A 6,173-nucleotide genomic window follows, 5' to 3' on the forward strand; every position below is an offset into this window, starting at 1 on the left:
GGTTTATGATTTATAAAGTTTTTAAAAATTCATTACTTATATTATTATATTATTGTTTTTATCCTCAAAAAAATTATTCAAACAATATAAAAGAATATATGGTGAAAAGTAAGTCTCTTGCTAACTCATAACTCCCTGCTTTAGGCAGTTACTATTACCAGTTTCTTGTGTATCCACCCAGGGAGAGACATAGATATATAGATGATATAGATATGTATATATAAGTGTAAATATATTTAAATACATCAAAGCAACGGGATGTTACTTCTCAAACTTCCCTCTTGTACCACCTACCTTGAGCCCCCACCCTGCCCCCTGGACAATTAGTGGCAAGTGAGGGGAACCTTCGAGGGCAGGCAAAAACGAAGAACTGCTGCTTCACTTCCCAGCTAAGGACCTCCAGAGTTTTCCTGGTGCTGTCACTTGTCAGAGAGCACCATGAGAGTCACTGGAAGATCCTGATAGTTGTCATCTCTCCTGCCCCCTTGAGTTTTGGCATGTATGTGTATGTAGAGACCACTGACCACATCACACTTGGAGGTTTCTGAAGCAACCTAGGCTAGTAGATAAAGAGCAGCAATGTGATGTACTGAGGAAAGGATGAGGAAACCTCACTGCACTTTTCCCTATCCACTGAGTTCTGGAAATTTTTATCAATACCATCAGTCCCGTAAGAAGGATTTCAGAGGCAAGAGGGAGAGGCAGCAGCTGGAAGTTGCCTATGAAGTCACTGGGCAAATGAAGTTACCCCTCCTTGATTGGGTTTGGAAATAGAGCTGGAAGAGCTAAAATGGCCTGTTGTTAAAAATGGCCCCAGGACAATCATGCACCATGCCAAAACAGAAAGAGAGAAGACTTCCCACCCCCAGGTTTAAGACCGATTATATGAGACCTCTGCCTCCCCTCTACACTAGCCCAGCTCTCAATGGGACAAGAATAAGTCTTGAAAAGAGGGGTATGATCCAGAGGATCTCAGAACCAGACCATGTCTGCCACCCCATTCCAGGTTACTGGAGTGGGAAAGTGTGAAAGAGCAGACCCAGGGCCTCCGACTCCAAGCCCCTTCCATAACAGGCCTGGCCTGTGTTGAGACTGAGGTGGGGAGACAGGGTGTGTGAGTACTGATGCTGGTCACGGAAAGACAAATACTGTATGATTCTGAAAATTCAATGATGTGCTTAGAGAAGTCAAATGCATAGAGAAAAAAACAGAAAGATGGCTGCTAGGAGGAAAGGAATGGGAGAATGGGATTTATTGTTTAATGGGTGTAGAATTTCAATTTTGTAAGATGAAAAGAGTTCTGGAGATTGGTTGCACAATAATATGAATGTACTTTACACTACTGAACGGTACTCCAAATGGTTAAGATGGTAAATTTTATGTTATATTTCATCACGATTTTTTAAAATCCTGCACACAACAGATATTTATGACCTAACTGGACACTGACTTCTATTTTTTTTAATTCCTCTTACTTAAAAGATCATTTACTGAAGCTGACAGAAAGAGAAATAATTGCCTTTGGTATGAAAGTCATATTTCGGTTTGTCTTCCCCATGCTGACTTATTTCATTATACTAAGAGCTGCATTATGTAAATGAAATTCAGGGTGGAATGGGTAAGAAGGAATAATTTATCTCTAAAGTCTCCCTCCCTGCTCTAAACCACTCTAATCAAACTTCTGGCTAGAAGTAATGTATAATATATCCTTCCAGGAATAGACTGCCTAGTTTTGTCATGGTTTTGAAGTTGTGGTTTTTGCCTGCCCAGAGTCCCTTTTTCTGTCTTCTGACAATCATACCCCAGCTGTCCTTTCCCCAACCTCAAACCATTTGGTTAATGTGGGGATAACCACAACTAACCTTTGCTCTGAGGTGAGCATGTGACCAAAATCACCTCAGTGCCTCAGTGAATTACAAAAAGGAACTGCCTCTCTGGCAGACATAGTCATGCATGAGGTAAAGGACTGTTAATTATGCCCTGCAGTGGGTTTCAGCCCTGCTTGTCCTCTTTGCAGTGAACACCTGCACAGATATTTGTGGTGGCTACACCAATAAGCCAGATGCAGCCAGTCAGGTTCAGAGATGTGCACCTGATCCAAGCCAAGCCAATGAGACAATCTGGCACTTTCCTAGAATGACTGGGAAAAACAGATTCTCTTCATATTAGAATTGCTACACTGGTGGCCACATTGCCTTCCGGAGGGAACAGGCTGCCCATGAATTATGCCTATATAAAGGGAAAAATTTCTGAGAGATGGAGAATTTCTGTTGACACTGAGCATTGTGCCTGGAGCCAGTACTACTCCTAGACTCCTGTAAGTTCCAGGGCGCCAGGGACCTTGCTTACTATTATTCAAAGCTGTATACCCTCCCCTACCCCATGCCTAGAACAGTGCCTGGTACGTGGAATGCAATCAATAATATTTGTTGAGAGATTATGCCAGTAACTTCCTTTTTTGTATATGAAATTGGGTTTTCTGAAGTCTCAATTCGTTGGGGTAAAAATAGTAACTTCATTTTCCCCAACAACTGCTCTCTCATGTTCTCCATTAGTGCTAGTTAGAAATTCTTTTAAAGTATCTTGGCCAGATCTCACAACTTCCCTCTAGGTCCTATTACTGTAACTCAAGGTAGGAAGATGATTGATATAGCAAATCTGGTTCTGGCTTTTTCTTTTCTTTTTTAAAAATTATTTTAGTGAAGATTTACTATCACTTTTATTTTCAAAGGAAGTAGCAAAGTAACTGTTAATATAAATTTTCTCTTTATAAGTGTTGAAACTCCCTTACATGTTGAAAGGCAGCAGGCATTCTAGGATGGGCTTGCAAAGAAAATCAATTATTCCAATATCAATAAATAAGATATTTGATGATTTTATAATTAATTCTTTAACTTCCTTACTGACATCTCCTGATTTGCCAGGGTTTTTACTCAGTTGGTATCTTAAAGTATCTTAAGTTCAAGCCTTTTCACTGGAGCAATTATTTCCATTTTCCATTATTTCTATTCAGTTTTTCAAATATATAGTAAAACAATCCAATAATCATGCAGGAATTATTAAGTTGGATAGTGTTCATTTACTTTTTAACTTCATTTAAAGATATTAATATTACAGTCATAAAAGCTTTAGTTTCAACACACATACATACCATCATTGAATTAAAAATATTGGTACCTTAAATTATTTTTAATATATCCACTTTGTTTAATGTATTTAATCTTTTGCTATAAACACTCTTCACATATTGTTTGCATTGCTTTCACAGAGGATTGTCATCTTTTTTTGAATTACTAATTCAGATTGGAATATGAACTAGTCTTGCACAAAATCAACACAAACTTGATTTATTCCTCTGCTTCTTATATCCATACTTGGCTCTTTCGAATAAGCCTGAGTTCAGCAGTTCTCAGAGTGTGGTTCACCTCATACACTGCTGGTAGGAATGTAAATTGGCACAACCACTATGGAAAATAGTATGGAGGTTCCTCAAAAAACAAAGAATTGAATTACCATATGACTCAGCAATCCATTCTCTTCTGAGTATTTACCCCCAAAAACCTGAAAACATTAATCCACAAATATATATGCACCCTAATGATCATAGCAGCATTATTCACAGTGGCCAGGACATAGAAGCAACAGAAGTGTTCTATGATAGATGATTGGATAAAGAAATGTGGTATATATATACAACGGAATATTACTCAGCCATAAAAAAGTACCATTTGCAACAACATGGATGGATCTTGAAATAATCATGCTAAGTGAAATAAGCCAGACAGAAAAAGTTCAAAACCGTATGATTTCACTCATACATGGAATGTAAAACTGAAAGCAAAAAACAAACATGACAAACAGAGACTCCTGGACACAGACAGTGGATTAGCGGTTTCTAGAGGAAAGTGGGGAGGCAGGAGGAGATAGATAGGGGTAAAAGAGGTCAAATATTTGGTGACACAAGGAAATCTAACTTTGGGTGGTGTACCCACAATGCAACATACATATGACATACTGCTGAACTGTACACTTAAAACTTATTTGATTTTATTAATGTCGCCCCAATAATTTTTAATAAAAAAGTATGGTTCAGGGACTGACTCAGAGAATCTGCTAGGTTAATATAATTTTCATAATAATTGTAAGACAGTATTTGCCTTTTCACTTCCTTCTCTCATGAGTGTACAGTGAAGCTTTCCAGAGCCTATATGACATGTGAATCACAACAGATCGAATGCAAAAGCAGACACGGAAATACAACTGTTTGTTTGATTTTTAATTAACCTAGACACTAGATTCACAATGCCACTCTTCTAATTTTGGAGAAAACCTAGTTTTATGATGAAAATGTGTTAACATGTAATGGGTTTAGTATTGATATTTTAAATGAATTGATAATAAAATATTTTTTAAAGTCTTCAGTTTTTATAACATGGCAAATATTAATCAATAAAACTATATAAATATAAACTCTCTGTAATCTCCAATTCCTTTTGTGGGTGTAAAAGTTTCCTAGGATAGGAAAGTTTGAGAACCACTGCCCTTGTGTTTCCGCGGGATGTAAGAACTCCTGTTTGCCACATCTGAAGATAAGAATTAGAAAGAGTTGGGTCATGTCTTCTTTGAGAGAGAACTTGTCTTGGTTAAAAACTCATCTGCTTTGAGATAAATCCATAGATTTTAGTTAGGACATCTTTTACAATTGTAACAAATGTTAATAAGATTTCTTTTTCTTGGTGATATTCAATGGAAGTAAACACAGTCCTAGTATAAGAGGCATAGGCATGGAAAGGACTTGGAGCAGTGACTAGCATAACAGTAAGCCCCTCAGTATAGGCAGTGATTCTCATTTTATTATTAGACTGTCCTTATTCATTTGACAAGTATTTGTCATATGCCTACTATATGCCAGGCTCTATGGTCAGCATTAAGGATTCAATGATGAGCAAAACACAGTCTGCCTTCAAAGAGTTTATAGGCGAGTAGGGGAAGCAGTACGATAATGGTATGTATATAATCACGAATTGTGGTAAGAGCTTTAAAAGAAGTGATGGAAATATGACTACATAAAGGAGATTCGACCTGATTTTCAGAGTCAGCGAATACTTCTCTGAGGAAGTTGCAATTCTGAAAAATGACTGAGGGAGTTAAGAAGACAAAAAGAACTAGCATTGGGGGCTAGCCAAAGGCTTTTGAGGTAGGATTTAGATGAGAAGTCAATGTGTCTGGACCCCACATGGTCAGGACTAGAATGGTGAGTAGTTGTAGTAGTACTAGAGCCCAAGCCATTTGGGGCTTTAGACATTGCCAAATACATTAGACCTTTAATGGGTGGCCAATGGGGAGCCAAGATTTAAGAGAGCGAGGTGGGACAAGTCTAGATTTGTATTTTTGGAAGATTGCTGGCAGCTTGAGTTTAGGGACAAGAGTAAAAAGCAGGAAGACTATTTACGGGGCCACAGCAGTATCCGAAAGATGATGGAAACTTGAACAGAGCAATGGCGGAGGAAACCAAAATAAGTGGATGAATTTTAGATGTATTTTGCAAGTAGAACCCACAGGCCGGCTGATTAATATAAAATTTAACTAACATAGTAATCGTACAAAGTCCAACACCCCTCCTAGCAAAGGAATCAACTAATGGAGTAATTGAGAAGTTGCGGGATTCTCCTTTTCCCGTGATGCTCAGGACCTGTCGGGCATTCTGGCAGCGCAAACAAACCGCACGTATAAGACTGGGTTCCTCAGCCCGCGCAAGGGACTCACGTGACTTTATCACCTGGGGGTCAGTGGCGTGGAACCGCAGTTTCCCGGGCAACGCCATTGTCGGGTGCTGTGGGGGGGAGGGGTAACTAAGGACAACTGCCGGAAGAGAACTCAGAAGAGACGGAGAGTAAGAGAGGGGAAAATGGGCAGCACGTGCCGCGGCCCGGGCCATCGCGGGTGATTCGAGGGCTCTGCACGAGGAAAGAGCAGAGGGTAGGAGGAGCCGGAGGACGCTGTGATTGGCGGGCCGGGGTACTGGGACACTTGCGATTGGACGAGGCCACGACGGAGGGCGGCTTTTTGAACCGCGTAGGGTTCTGGGTAGCAAAGGCCTTGGAAGGGCCTTAACCGAAAGGGGGAGGGGGAAGGTCACCAACAAACGGCTGAGCTCACAATCCCGGCCGGGA

Source organism: Rousettus aegyptiacus, unplaced genomic scaffold (assembly GCF_014176215.1).
Source record: "Rousettus aegyptiacus isolate mRouAeg1 unplaced genomic scaffold, mRouAeg1.p scaffold_m13_p_7, whole genome shotgun sequence".
Taxonomy (NCBI): Eukaryota; Metazoa; Chordata; class Mammalia; order Chiroptera; family Pteropodidae; genus Rousettus; species Rousettus aegyptiacus.